This window comes from Moschus berezovskii, chromosome 18 (genome assembly GCF_049115385.1).
Source record: "Moschus berezovskii isolate FMDL1 chromosome 18, NW_MosBer_1.0, whole genome shotgun sequence".
Lineage (NCBI taxonomy): Eukaryota > Metazoa > Chordata > Mammalia > Artiodactyla > Moschidae > Moschus > Moschus berezovskii.
Window position 1 is genome coordinate 74,678,768 of NC_142477.1, and position 13,032 is coordinate 74,691,799.

The window sequence follows — 13,032 nt, forward strand, 5'->3', positions numbered from 1 at the left end:
CTGTCTTGTTCACTGTGGTATCACCATCAGAATGTCTGGCACAATTTAGAAATTCAATAAATATTTATTGAGTGAATGAGCAAATGTCTATGACTTCCAACCTCTTTTAAGCTTTCCAATGGTTCCCTTTCCAGAGACAGAGGCTCTTTCTCATTCATCCACATCCCTCCAGAACCTCTCACAATATAGAGCATCTCAAAAGTTTTTCCAACTGAAGCCCACATGCCCTAGACGCTGTGCTCTGCAACAAGAGAAGCCACTGCAAAGAGAAGCCCATGCATCACAGCTCCTGCTTGCTGCAACTAGAGAAAGTCCATGCTCAGCAATGAAGACCCAGTGCAACCAAATATTAAATAAATAAATATTTTTTAGAAAGTCTTTCCAGCCTTGCTGTCAGTAACTTCATACCACCTTGGACCTCCTACTCCAACCTTCTCCTATCCCCAGCCCTACCCTTCATCCTTGGCATTACTGGTTATGTTTAATTATGGTACAACCACGCAATGGAAAATGATAAAGCTACTAAAAATAATTTGCATGACATCCTTGTGCAGGGGCCATGCTAATCTTCTCGGTACTGTTCCAATTTTAGTATATGTGCTGCTGAAGCCAGGGAAGCCTGGTATGCTGCAGTCCATGGGGTCGCAAAGAGTCAGATATGACCGAGCAACTGAACATCAACAACTAAAAATAATAAAGAAGTGCTTTATTGACATGGGAAGTTGCTCATAATAATTGTTAATTAGATTAAAATGTTTTGTATAGGTAGTTAGATTCTATTTCTACTAAATCTCTACGTGTAGGTGTACTTACACGTGCATGTACCATATGGAAGCAATTGGAAGATTATGCAACAAAATATTACCAGTGATAGCCTTTGGATATTTCCTTTATGTTTTCCAATTTTCTTATGTTTCTATACCCCTTATATAACTTCTGAAAATATTAAAATGAACCATGTGACATTGCTATTTTGATAAATTAAAAACAGTCAATTCATATGATTGGATGAAACGAACTATAAGATCACCTAGCATTTAGGTTGAGTTGAATTTTAGAAAGCATTCAGTTCAGTCGCTCAGTCGTGTCCGACTCTTTGCGACCCCATGAATCACAGCACGCCAGGCCTCCCTGTCCATCACCAACTCCTGGAGTTCACTCAAACTCATGTCCATCGAGTCGGTGATGCCATCCAGCCATCTCATTCTCTGTCGTCCCCTTCTCCTCCTGCCCCCAATCCCTCCCAGCATCAGAGTCTTCTCCAGTGAGTCAACTCTTCGCATGAGGTGGCCAAAGTACTGGAGTTTCAGCTTTAGCATCAGTCCTTCCAATGAACACCCAGGATTGATCTCCTTTAGAATGGACTGGTTGGATCTCCTTGCAGTCCAAGGGACTCTCGAGAGTCTTCTCCAGCATCACAGTTCAAAAGCATCAATTCTTCGGCGATCAGCCTTCTTCACAGTCCAACTCTCACATCCATACATGACCACTGGAAAAACCATAGCCTTGACTAGACAGACCTTGGTTGGCAAAGTAATGTCTCTGCTTTTTAATATACTATCTAGGCTGGTCATAACTTTCCTTCCAAGGAGTAAGCGTCTTTTAATTTCATGGCTGCAATCAGCATCTGCAGTGATTTTGGAGCCCCAAAAAATAAAGTCTGACACTGTTTCCACTGTTTCCCCATCTATTTCCCATGAAGTGATGGGACCAGATGCCATGATCTTTGTTTTCTGAATGTTGAGCTTCAAGCCAACCTTTTCACTCTCCTCTTTCACTTTCATCAAGAGACTTTTTAAAAGCATCAGGAAGAATATAAAGACTAAGAAGTCCCAATGGGATTAAGTGATACAAACTGCCATGTATAAAACAGATAAGCAACAAGGATATATTGTATAGCATGGGGAATTTATAGCCATTATCTAGTAATAACTTTTAATGGAATTTAATCTGTAAAAATACTAAATCACAATGCTGTACACCTGAAACTAATATAATGTTATAAATCAACTCTACTTTCATTAAAACTAAGACTAAGAGCCCCCAGATTGCATGCTGGGTGGAGCTGCCATGTAAAGAACCACCCCCTCAGGGGAACCAGGTTTAAGGACCAGGTCTTTTAAAGCTAAAAGGCTGTGTCCCACCTATGTCCCATAATAGGGCAGTAAAGTCCTGATCACTGCGGACCGACAGGTGACACCTGAGAGAACTGATCAGGTAAGAACTGGGAGGTGATTTCTGTTGCGGTTGCGGATTTCAGGCTCCCCTGCCTGGGCTCCATACATAGAGTGCCCGATTTGGGAATCATTTTGCCTATTATCACTTGAGCAGAAGTCAGTTCTGCACCCTGGGAGGCTGTCGAGATTCATCAAAGGAAGGAGAGGAGGCGGGCGGAGAGGAGAAAGGGAAGGAAGAGAGGATATTTATGTTTCCCAAGTGCAAAAGTCAGCAGCTGGAGCTTTCCCTGATGTGCTAAGCATAGTTTCTGAAAGGGGAAGTGACGTCCATATCTATGACGATCATTTGTAAAAACTCAACGGTCAACACTGAAGGAAAATCCCTAATTTAGACACTCAAAAGACCCTTTAGTGAAGTAATGACTCTGATGGGCTGTGGCATTTGTCAAAAGGTTTTGTCATAGATAAGCAGCTAGCTCAGAAGCAGGAAGTCAGAGTAAGGGAGATGGCAAGAGCTGTGGAAGGTTCTGGAAAGGTCATAACCAGCCTTGGTCACTGTGCTCAAACCACCGGCTTTGAATATTTAGTGTAGACACCCTTGCGAGGAAGGGCACTTCACCCAGTCTCTGGAAGGCAAGGGCAGCGTATGCTTAAATGCATTTGAGGAAATAACAGCAGGAAAGGCAAATGGAATAAAACTACATGCAAAAAAAAAAAAGGCAAGTCTCAGAATTTGAGAAAAAATTCAACCAAAAATGACAAATAGCTAAAAAATTTAATTTATTTTTAATTTATGTAAAAATAAACAAGAGTGGGAATTCCACTTCACTGGAAATCAAACAAAGGTAGATTAAAGCAAGAAGATGTCTATTCTCTGTTGTCAAACTAACAACAGTTTTAAAGGTTAAAAGTATATAAGTTCCCATGCTGATGAGAGTAATATGAGTGTCCTCAATAACTAGATGTGGAACTGTGAATTTTTATATTTATATATATATACACACACATGTGTATGTATGTATATATGCATATATATAATATATACATGAGATTTGGACTTCCCTGGTGGCTGAGACAGTAAAGAATCTGCCTGCAATACAGGAGACCTGGGTTCGATCCCTGGATAGGGAGATCCCCTGGAGAAAGGAATGGCAGCCCACTCCAGTATTCTTGCCTGGAGAATCCCCTGGACAGAGGAGCCTGGTGGGCTACAGTTCATGGGATTGCAGAGTCGGACATGACTGAGCAACTAACACGTTCATTCATTCAACAATATATTACAGAAATTTCAAGACCTTTGTCCTAGTAATTCTATTTATGAGCATCTATCTTAGAAAAACAACCCTTAATTTTTTAACTTTGATTTAATTATTTATAATAGTTTAAAAGCTGAAAAAACTTAAACCTTCAATAATATTGGGATGATTAGGTAGATGACAACATTTTTACTTAAAATAGTACGATAAACATTTACAATAGTATTCATGAAAACCTTATTAATAAGGACAATCAGTTCAGTTCAGTTACTCAGTTGTGTCTGACTCTTTGCTATCCCATGGACTGCAGCACGCCAGGCATCCCTGTCCATCATCAACTCCCAGAGTTTACTCAAACTCATGTCCATTGAGTCGGTGATGCCATCCAACCATCTCATCCTCTGTCGTCCCCTTCTCCTGCCTTCAATCCTTCCCAGCATCAGGGTCTTTTCCAGTGAGCCAGCTCTTCACATCAGGTGGCCAAAGTATTGGAGTTTCAGCTTCAACATCAGTCCTTCCAATGAACACTCAGGACTGATCTCCTTTCCTTAAAAAACTGGAAATAGAACTGCCATACAACCCAGCAATCCCACTGCTGGGCATACACACCGAGGAAACTAGAATTGAAAGAGACACGTGTACCCCAATGTTCATTGCGGCACTGTTTACAATAGCCAGGACATGGAAGCAACCTAGATGTCCATCCGCAGATGAATGGATAAGAACACTGTGGTACATATACACAATGGAATATTACTCAGCCATTAAAAAGAATCCATCTGAATCAGTTCTAATGAGGTGGATGAAACTGGAGCCTAGTATACACAGAGAAGTAAATCAGAAAGAAAAACACCAATACAGTACACTAACACATATATATGGAATTTAGAAAGATGGTAACAATGACCCGATATGTGAGACAGCAAAAGAGACACAGATGTAAAGAACAGTCTTTTGGACTCTGTGGGAGAAGGCGAGGGTGGGATGGTTTGAGAGAATAGCATTGAAACATGTATATTACCATATGTGAAATAGATTGCCAGCCCAGGTTCAATGAGACACGGTGCTCAGGGCTGGTTCACTGGGATGACCCTGGGGGATAGGATGGGGCGGGGGGGCAGATGTGAGGGGGTTCAGGACGGGGAACACATGTACACCCATGCTGATTCATGCCAGTGTATGGCAAAAACCACTACAATATTGTAATTAGCCTCCAATTAAAATAAATTAATTAATTTAAAAAAAGAAAAAAGACTTCTCTCCTTTAGGATGGACTGGTTGGATCTCCTTACAGTCTAAGGGACTCTCAAGAGTCTTCTCCAGCACCACAGTTCAAAAGCATTAATTCTTTGGTGCTCAGCTTTCTTTATGATCCAACTCTCACATCCATACCATACATGACTACTGGAAAAACCATAGCCTTGAGAAGACGGACCTTTGTTGGCAAAGTGATGTCTTTGCTTCTTAATATGCTGTCTAGGTGGGTCATTGCTTTTCTTCCAAGGAACAAGTGTCTTTCAATTTCATGGCTGCAGTCACCATCTACAGTGATTTTGGAGCCAAAAAAGTAAAGTCTCTTACTGTTTCCATTGTTTCCCCATCTGTTTGCCATGAAGTTATGGGACCGGATGCCATGATCTTAGTTTTCTGAATGTTGAGTTTTAAGTCAACTTTTTCACTCTCCTCTTTCACTTTCATCAAGAGGCTCTTTAGTTCTTCTTCACTTTCTGCCATAAGGGTGGTGTCATCTGCATCTCTGAGGTTATTGCTATTTCTCCTGGCAATCTTGATTCCAGCTTGTGCTTCATCCAGCCCGGCATTTCACATGATGTACTCTGCAAATAAGTTAAATAAGCAGGGTGACAATATACAACCTTGACACACTCCTTTCCCAATTTGGAACCAGTCTGCTGTTCCATGTCCAGTTCTAACTGTTGCTATTAGTATTAGTCTGTTTTAAATGTTAGTATCGGCTTTGGTATTAGGATCAGAATTAGCTTCAAAATTAGGAATGAAAATGAACGTGTTAGTTACTCAGTCCTGTTGGACTCTTTGGAATCCCATAGACTGTACCCTGCCAGGCTCCTCTGTCCATGGGATTCTCCAGGCAAGAATATTGGAGTGGATTGCCATTTCCTTCTCCAGGGGATCTTCCTGACCTAGGGGTCAAACTCAGGTCTTCAACACTGCAGGCACATTCTTTGTCATCTGAGCCACACTGTAAACTAAACACTGGAGATGCAGAATGAAGACACCTAATCCAGCAGATGGCAGTGGGTGTGGAAGACTTCCTGGAGGAACTGGCATTTAAACTGAGCCCTAAGGAATAACTAGGAGTTCACTTGGTGAATGCGATGGTGGAGACGTATTCTAGGAAGGGAGAACCATGTGTGCAAAGGCCCAGAGCTGAGAGAAAGCAGAGGGCACACAGTTAACTTAAAGACTTCCGGCATAGAGGACACAGGTGGAGAGAAATTGACGAGATGAAGTTGTTGAGGGTGGCAAGAGCAGAGGCCAAAAGGCCTCTGAGCCAGCATGGGAAGTTTGGATGTCATCGCGAGGTCACGAGGGCTTTCGGCAGGGAAGCTGCAGGAGCAGATTTGTGTTTTAGAAAGCCCTTTCAGCAGGCCCTGCGCAGAACTGAAGGAGGCTGGAGGCAGGGAGTCCGGGAGGCGGCGGTGGCCATCACCCGGTGAAGGGAAAAGGCGACCCACACTGGCAGCCAGGTGGAGAGGGAGGGGGCGGGGCCGAGAAGGGGGCGGGGCGGCAAGCTCCCGGCTTGAGTGACAAGCACTTGATCTGAAGGTCTGTTTTTAGCTTCTCCTGTTTCGAGTTTGTATCCATAATAAGATAATGAGATTCTTGGAGGGCAGGGACTGTTTCAAGCATCTGTGACTCCCTGGGGCCTGGTACACAGTGGGCGCTCAATGAATGTCTCCTCCTTTCGGGCTCCTCCCAGCCACCAGCCTTTCCACTGGGCTGAGCCCCTGCCAAGGACTTTACCACAGCAAACCAAACCGCAGTGGGTTTCCAGAAATGTGGAAAACATCCCCTCAGGAATCCAGACGTCCCCACGGCTCTCCTGTGCAGCAGAGGGAGGGAGAAGCTGGGCTCAAGGGGAAGGCTGGGGGCTGAAGGCCACTGCTACCCAGGGCTGGCATAAGCGGCCCATGGGGACTGCCTGCAAGAGGAGTCAGGAAGGGAAAGGCATCCTTCAGGGCAAGTGTGCAGGGGCACATGGGCTCTCCAGCACTCAGGGGCTACTGAGTAAAGCCAAGACAGGCAATAAAATCTCAGCCACCCCCACCCTCAACATACACATGTAAACCGTCTCCTCACCACCTTTCATGGAGCGTCTGTGAGGGCCCGGTAACGGCCTAGGCACCCTGCACACAGTGTCTCCCAGGACCCGCCACAACCTGACTCAGCGATGACCGACAGATGAGGTGAACTCTCTTGCTCAAGATCACACAGCCGGTAAAGGAGGGTTTGGAGATTTCAACCCAGGCCCTTGTGGTCCTAAAGCCCTTACTTTTCAGCCACCCAGTCAGAAAGGCCAAAGCTTGGAGCTGGTGGCCCATGAGGTCAACTCAGCATGCAGACATGTTTTGCTTGGACCCAAGGCTGCTTTAAAAAGTAGGAAATTTCACATAAAAGACGAGGTTTCCGGCTTCTGGTTAGAAATCAGATCTGGCAACCCTGGACCCACCTTTCCACGGGACCACAACTGGCTGAGCTGAGGAGTGGCTGCCCCTCAGTCCAGGCTTGTGGTCACCACACCCCGCCCCAGCCCACATTCCTCATAGATGTCCCCTGCCCTGAGAGCACCTGCCTTTGCATCATGGCAGGCCTGGGGGCACCCTCTCAGGAGAGAGACCCAGACCATGGTGTGAAGGTTCTGAGCCCCTTCCTCAGCATCTCTCTCTGTGTGTTAAGCGCATGATCTTTAAAGTCAGGCCTGGGGCCCATGGGCTTTCTCTTTCTGATCTTCAGTTTTCTCATCTTTAAAACAAGGATGTCAGGAATTATCTATGGGACTATGGAGAGAATGACTTGCATTTTCAATTCCTGGGTTTGGGCCACCCACAACTCCTCCTTCCCCCTTTTGTGGAAGAGAGTAAGTTCAGGGGGTGCTAGCAATCACTCAGGCCCAGACAACACCCACCAGAGTGGAATGAGAACAGGCCAGGCTTGTGGGTGTCCCATGGGCTGGATGAGGCACTACCTCTAGGCTGTCACAGACCTTGGGCTGACCCTTTCCTAAACCAAACTGAGCGGGCCTGCTGGTTCCTTCTGTGTCTGTCGCCCTCTTTAGAATGCACACTCTGCGAGGCCTATAACCATGTTTTCTTCCCATCTGTATCCTGCAAGCTCACTATGTACTGATAAAATCTCTTCGTGATGGAGGCCCCAAGGCTCAGTCCTTGGTCCTTTCCTCTTCTCTGTCTCTTCTCTTTGCTTTGTTTTCTTTCCAACCTCAAGAATAAACTTCATTCATACACCAATGACTCCCAGATCTATACCTCTACCCAGACCTGCTCCTGACCCAGAGGCATACTAACTGCCTGTTATTCAACATTGACACTTAGATAACTAGTGCACATCTCAGACTCAGCATGTCCAGGCATGAGCTCCTGATCTCCCCCCAAGTGACTCCATCCATCACCTCTCAGGTGATGGCAACTCCATCCTTCAGCTGTTCAGCCATAAAGCCACAATGCCATCCATCCTCTCTTGCCTAGATTATTACAATAGCTTCCTAGCTTGTCATCACCCTGCTTGGACTCTTAGCTCTTGCCAGGGTATTCTCTACACAAGAGTCACAGCAGTCCTTTTAAAACTGAAAGTAATTGTGTTTCTACCTTGGTCAAAACCCTGCAGTGATGTCCTCTTCCTTGCAGCAGATGCTAGAGTTCTTAACAATGGCCTCCAAAACCTTCCATAACCTGGAGCCCTCTGACCTCACTTACTGCTCTCCTCTGCACTCAGAGTTTCAGTTACTTGTTCAAAATCAAGTTCTAGCAGGGCAAAGAGGACTAGAACTCAAGTCTGTTTTGTCTTCAAGGTTCTCAATCTTCTTCTGCAAAGCACAACTTCCTAGCAAGTCTCATTGTTTTCCCTGGACTGTGGTTTCCTCGTCTATAAAATAAAAATATACCTTCCTATTTGAATTACAGAGAAGATGGAATTAAATACTTTCTAAAGTTATATTCCACTTCCCATATTTGATAACTCTGAATGGGACTTGAGCAGGAGCTCTGTTCTAATCATTTCTATATCTCCAGTGCCTGGCACTTAACAAACATGGGATGATGGGTGGATAAATATACGGGTAGAAGGATAGATGGATGGATGGATGGATGGAAGATGGGTGGATGGATGGAAGAGTAGAATGCGGGTGGATGGATAGATAAATGGATGGTTGAATAAAGGAATAAATTCTTTGGCCACCTGATGAAAAGAGCTGACTCATTTGAAAAGACCCTGATGCAGGGAAAGATTGAGGGCAGGAGGAGAAGGGGACGACAGAGGATGAGACGGTTGGATGGCATCACCTACTTGGTGAACATGAGTTTGAGTGAACTCCGGAAGTTGGTGATGGACAGGGAGGCCTGGCGTGCTGTGATTCATGGGGTCGCAGAGAGTCGGACACGACTGAGCGACTGAACTGAACTGAAGAGAAATTCAGAGAGTTGAGAAGAGGAGGAAATATGGCTGAAGGGCTGCTTCCTAGACTTCTGATTTGGAGTTGAAAGACTGCGATAACACCAAACACAGGAGAGCCTCACTTCCTTACCAAATACTCGATGGAAGAACAAATCTGGGGATGCCAAGGGGATGGAAGCCAATGAACCATCAAGAGACAGGTTGTGACAGAGGACAGAGCACAGACTGTAGGGTTAGAAGGATCTGGCTTCCAATTTTGTCACCACAGCCTAATCGCTGTGTGACGCCAGCCCAGTTTTCTCAGGGGCGCTGGGGATACGTGATCCCCAGCCCTCTTGTACGCGTTGTGAGGACTAAAGGAGGTACTGTATTGATACATATTTTACAGTGCCTGAAAAATGGTTGCAGAAATGGTGCTGCCATCATGGTTAGGAAGGCCTCAGCCAAGGAGAGGGGCCAGGCCAGACCTGGCACCTCAGAGTGGACTCCCTGTCTTGATGCTGCCTGAGACACTTAGCTGAGAGATGCCAGAGGCAGAGGCCAAGCGCTATGTCTGTATCTGCCCATCTTAGCTCCATGGTTCCACTGGCCGGTCTTGGTAGGTTACAGGTTTGCCTCGATGCAGGGCGGTCCCTCCCTGACAGGTTCTTAAGGGGCCAGCCACCTGCCCTGTCCCACCTGACATAGGAGGAGAACCCAGCCTCAGGACCCAGAGCCCCAGCTTCTCAGGGAGCGCTCAGACATGAGGAACTTTCCATCCACATTGCAGGAATTTTTTTTGCAGGAAAAAAACCGAAAAACCTTCATCCTTTGGCCTCTGGGAGAATATTCCTTTTATGTGAAACTGGCTGGGAGGAAAATTAAAGATTCCTTCTCCTTCACCTAATTGATATCAACATGAAATATTCTGGTGTTGTTTTAATAAGACTTTGGTTTTCCAGCAAGAGTAGGGGAAAAAAAGAAAAAAGATCTTCTCCTGGACCAGAATATTTTTAGCGAAAATATTTTGCTTGCATCCTCCGCACCCCCTCCCCTCCCTGTTCCTGCCCTGGCTTCAAAGGCACAGCAGTGCCGTTCTGGGGTGCTGAGCGGCCCACACTCGGCAGCCCCTCCGCCCCTCGCATGGCAGGCAGGCCAGCCAGGGAGTGCCAAGCCAGGAAGATATTTTTTCCAGAAGCGGCATCTGGCTCCTTGGCAGGCGCACAAGCAGTTGTGCTGGCAGCCGGGGCTGGCCGGGGTCTGCCGTGTGTTTAGGCTGCTGCCTCTTCGGACTCTCTCCCACAGACGCCGTGTCCTCTCTACTGGGCCGGCCCCTCCCTTCTCACCCCTCGAGAGGGCGAGGGCGGGGCTGGGGGGACCTCAGAGCTCCTGAGGGCTCTGCCCCCTGCCTCTCAATGGGGTCCGACGCTGCAGACCCACCTGGGCGCCATCTCTTGCCAACTTGCATTTGGGCAGGTGGGTTAAACTTTCTGAGTCCTCAGTTTCCTCAGTTGGGAAATATGAGTCATCACCATCTCCATAAACTTTTCTGCTGTCTGATCTGGCCTGGATCTGACTTTCCAGCTGAGTATCTTACCCTCTTCCCTTCGTGCACGAACCCTCCACCCCTCTTCACGAGCGTGGCCTCCTTTGCATTCTCAAACCTCCAAAATCTTTGCAACACTAAAGCTTTGGCACTTGCTCTAGAGTCTTTGTCCAACTTTTGAACACCTTGCCCTTCTAGTCACCACTCAAAGGCCTCCTCCTCTGAGAGGCTTTCCCTGACTTCTCCATCTCAAGCAGCCACTTGAACTGCCAGCACGTCTCCCAGGAGCTTTCCCTCAGATCACTTCCCGCAGCCGGCTCTGTATATTTGGTATTGTTCACCCCTCTCCCAGCCCCAGCCGAGGGGCTCTATGAGAACCAGAATCTGGTCTGTTCCATCCATTCCTCCGTCCTGACCGTGCCACTCAGGGATTTCCCAGGAGCTTTTCAGGGACTCCTGGCCCCACTGGAGATGCCTCCTGATTCTCTCTTCAACAGCCCTCAGGACTCATACACCCCCAGCCCGGCCCAGCCCATCAGAGAGGAGCAACAGGAAGGAGGCTAGCATTCATTATTTGCCTCCAACTTAATGGCAACCCACTCCAGTACTCTTGCCTGGAAAATCCCATGGACAGAGAAGCCTGGTGGGCGGCAGTCTATGGGGTCGCTAAGAGTCGAACACGACTGAGCGACTTAACTAACTTATCTAAAGCATCAAGACTGCCCCTCATGTCCTGTTCCTCTTCATCCCAACCTTGCAAGGCAGGACTGATTATCACTGATTTACAAATGAGGATTCTGATAAGCTGAGGGGCTGACCCACTGTCACACAACTAGGAAATGGCCAACTCAGCCTAACCCCATGGCCCCCTTTCTCCTAGTCCCCGCAGCTGGTCCTGTACCGTGCTAGCTGAAGGCTCAGGTGTGAGGACACAGCCAGTCTAATGACAGCTCCCACAAAGAGTCCCTGTGCCCTGCCAGGTGCTCCCCAGCCGTCACCTTGTGAAACTCACAGCAGCACTGTGGGCGGGGATCGTGAGACCCCACTAAGTGGAGGAGGAAACGGAGGCTCATGGGATTGAAGGGGCTCCCCTGAGTGCACACAGGAAGCAAGGCATTCCCAAGGCGCTCAGTGGAATGGCCCCACTGCCAGAGTGAGAGCCTTCCAGCATTGGTGCCACGCTTCCTAAGCACCTTCAGTGACCATTACTGATCACACAGTTGGAATGGGTCTGTGCTCAGTTTCTAAATGCATGAGTGGGCAGATGAATGGATCCCAGAGCGAAATGTGAATTTTGGTCTCCCTGGATAACAGGAACCAAGGTCCACAGCCTGCGTCTCTTCCCTATCCCAGGCCTAGTTGGTGTTGTTCAGTCACTAAGGTGTGTCAGACTCTTTGTGACCCCACGGACTGCAGCACGCCAGGCTCCTCTGTCCTCCACTATCTCCCTCAGTTTTCTCAAATTCATGTCCATTGAGTCAATGATGCTATCTAATCATTCCATCCTCTGCCGCCCCCTTCTCCTTTTGCCTTCAGTCTTTCCCAGCATCGGGGTCTTTTCCAATGAGTCGACTCTTCGCATCAGGAGGCCAAAGTATTGGAGCTTCATCTTCAGAATCAGTCCTTCTGACGAACATTCAGGGTCTAAACCTCGTCTAGTCAAGGCTATGGTTTTTCCTGTGGTCATGTATGGATGTGAGAGGTGGACTGTGAAGAAAGCTGATCGCCGAAGAATTGATGCTTTTGAACTGTGGTGCTGGAGAAGATTCTTGAGAGTCCCTTGGACTGCAAGGAGATCCAACCAGTCCATTCTAAAGGAGATCAATCCTGGGTGTTCATTGGAAGGACTCATGCTAAAGCTGAAACTGCAATACTTTGGCCACCTCATGCGACGAGTTGACTCACTGGAAAAGAGTCTGATGCTGGGAGGGATTGGGGGTAGGAGGAGACAGGGACGACAGAGAATGAGATGGCTGGATGGCATCACCGACTCTGTGGACATGAGTTTGAGTGAACTCCGGGAGTTGGTGATGAACAGGGAGGCCTGGCGTGCTGTGGTTCATGGGGTCGCAAAGAGTTGGACATGACTGAGCAACTGAACTGAACTGAACTGAACTGAAACCTCATGGATGTCCGGGTGCCAGCTTCAAGCTGCATGGCTTTCCCCAGGGGCTGGCCCCACAGTGAAACCATTGCAACCAGCCCTCAGGGCTCTCAATCTCCCTCCCCTCCCCACACCCGCCCCCTACAGGGGCCAGAGATCAGACATGACAGCCACAATTAATTAAATTAGTTCTGCAGCAACGTTCTATGTGGCCACCCAACTCTGCCTGCTTTGGGACATCGGAATGACGCTGCTGAAGGGCACCCCTGAGCCTGCAGAGAAACTGAGGCACGGAAAGGGGAA

At 47.4% G+C, this 13,032-nt stretch overlaps 1 long non-coding RNA gene and 1 other non-coding gene across 2 annotated transcripts in view; both read right to left on the bottom strand.

Moving 5' to 3' along the window:
- Positions 1-507: 507 nt before the first annotated feature.
- Positions 508-612, bottom strand: LOC129553449 (U6 spliceosomal RNA). The gene has a single exon (XR_008685472.1). It is a non-coding gene; the product is annotated as a U6 spliceosomal RNA (small nuclear RNA).
- Positions 613-3,031: 2,419 nt separating this feature from the next.
- Positions 3,032-13,032, bottom strand: part of LOC129553022 (uncharacterized) — a 34,276-nt gene continuing 24,275 nt past the window's right edge. The window contains exon 3 of the long non-coding RNA XR_008685384.2: positions 3,032-5,268. This is a non-coding gene — a long non-coding RNA (uncharacterized LOC129553022). The remainder of the gene's footprint in view (positions 5,269-13,032) is intronic.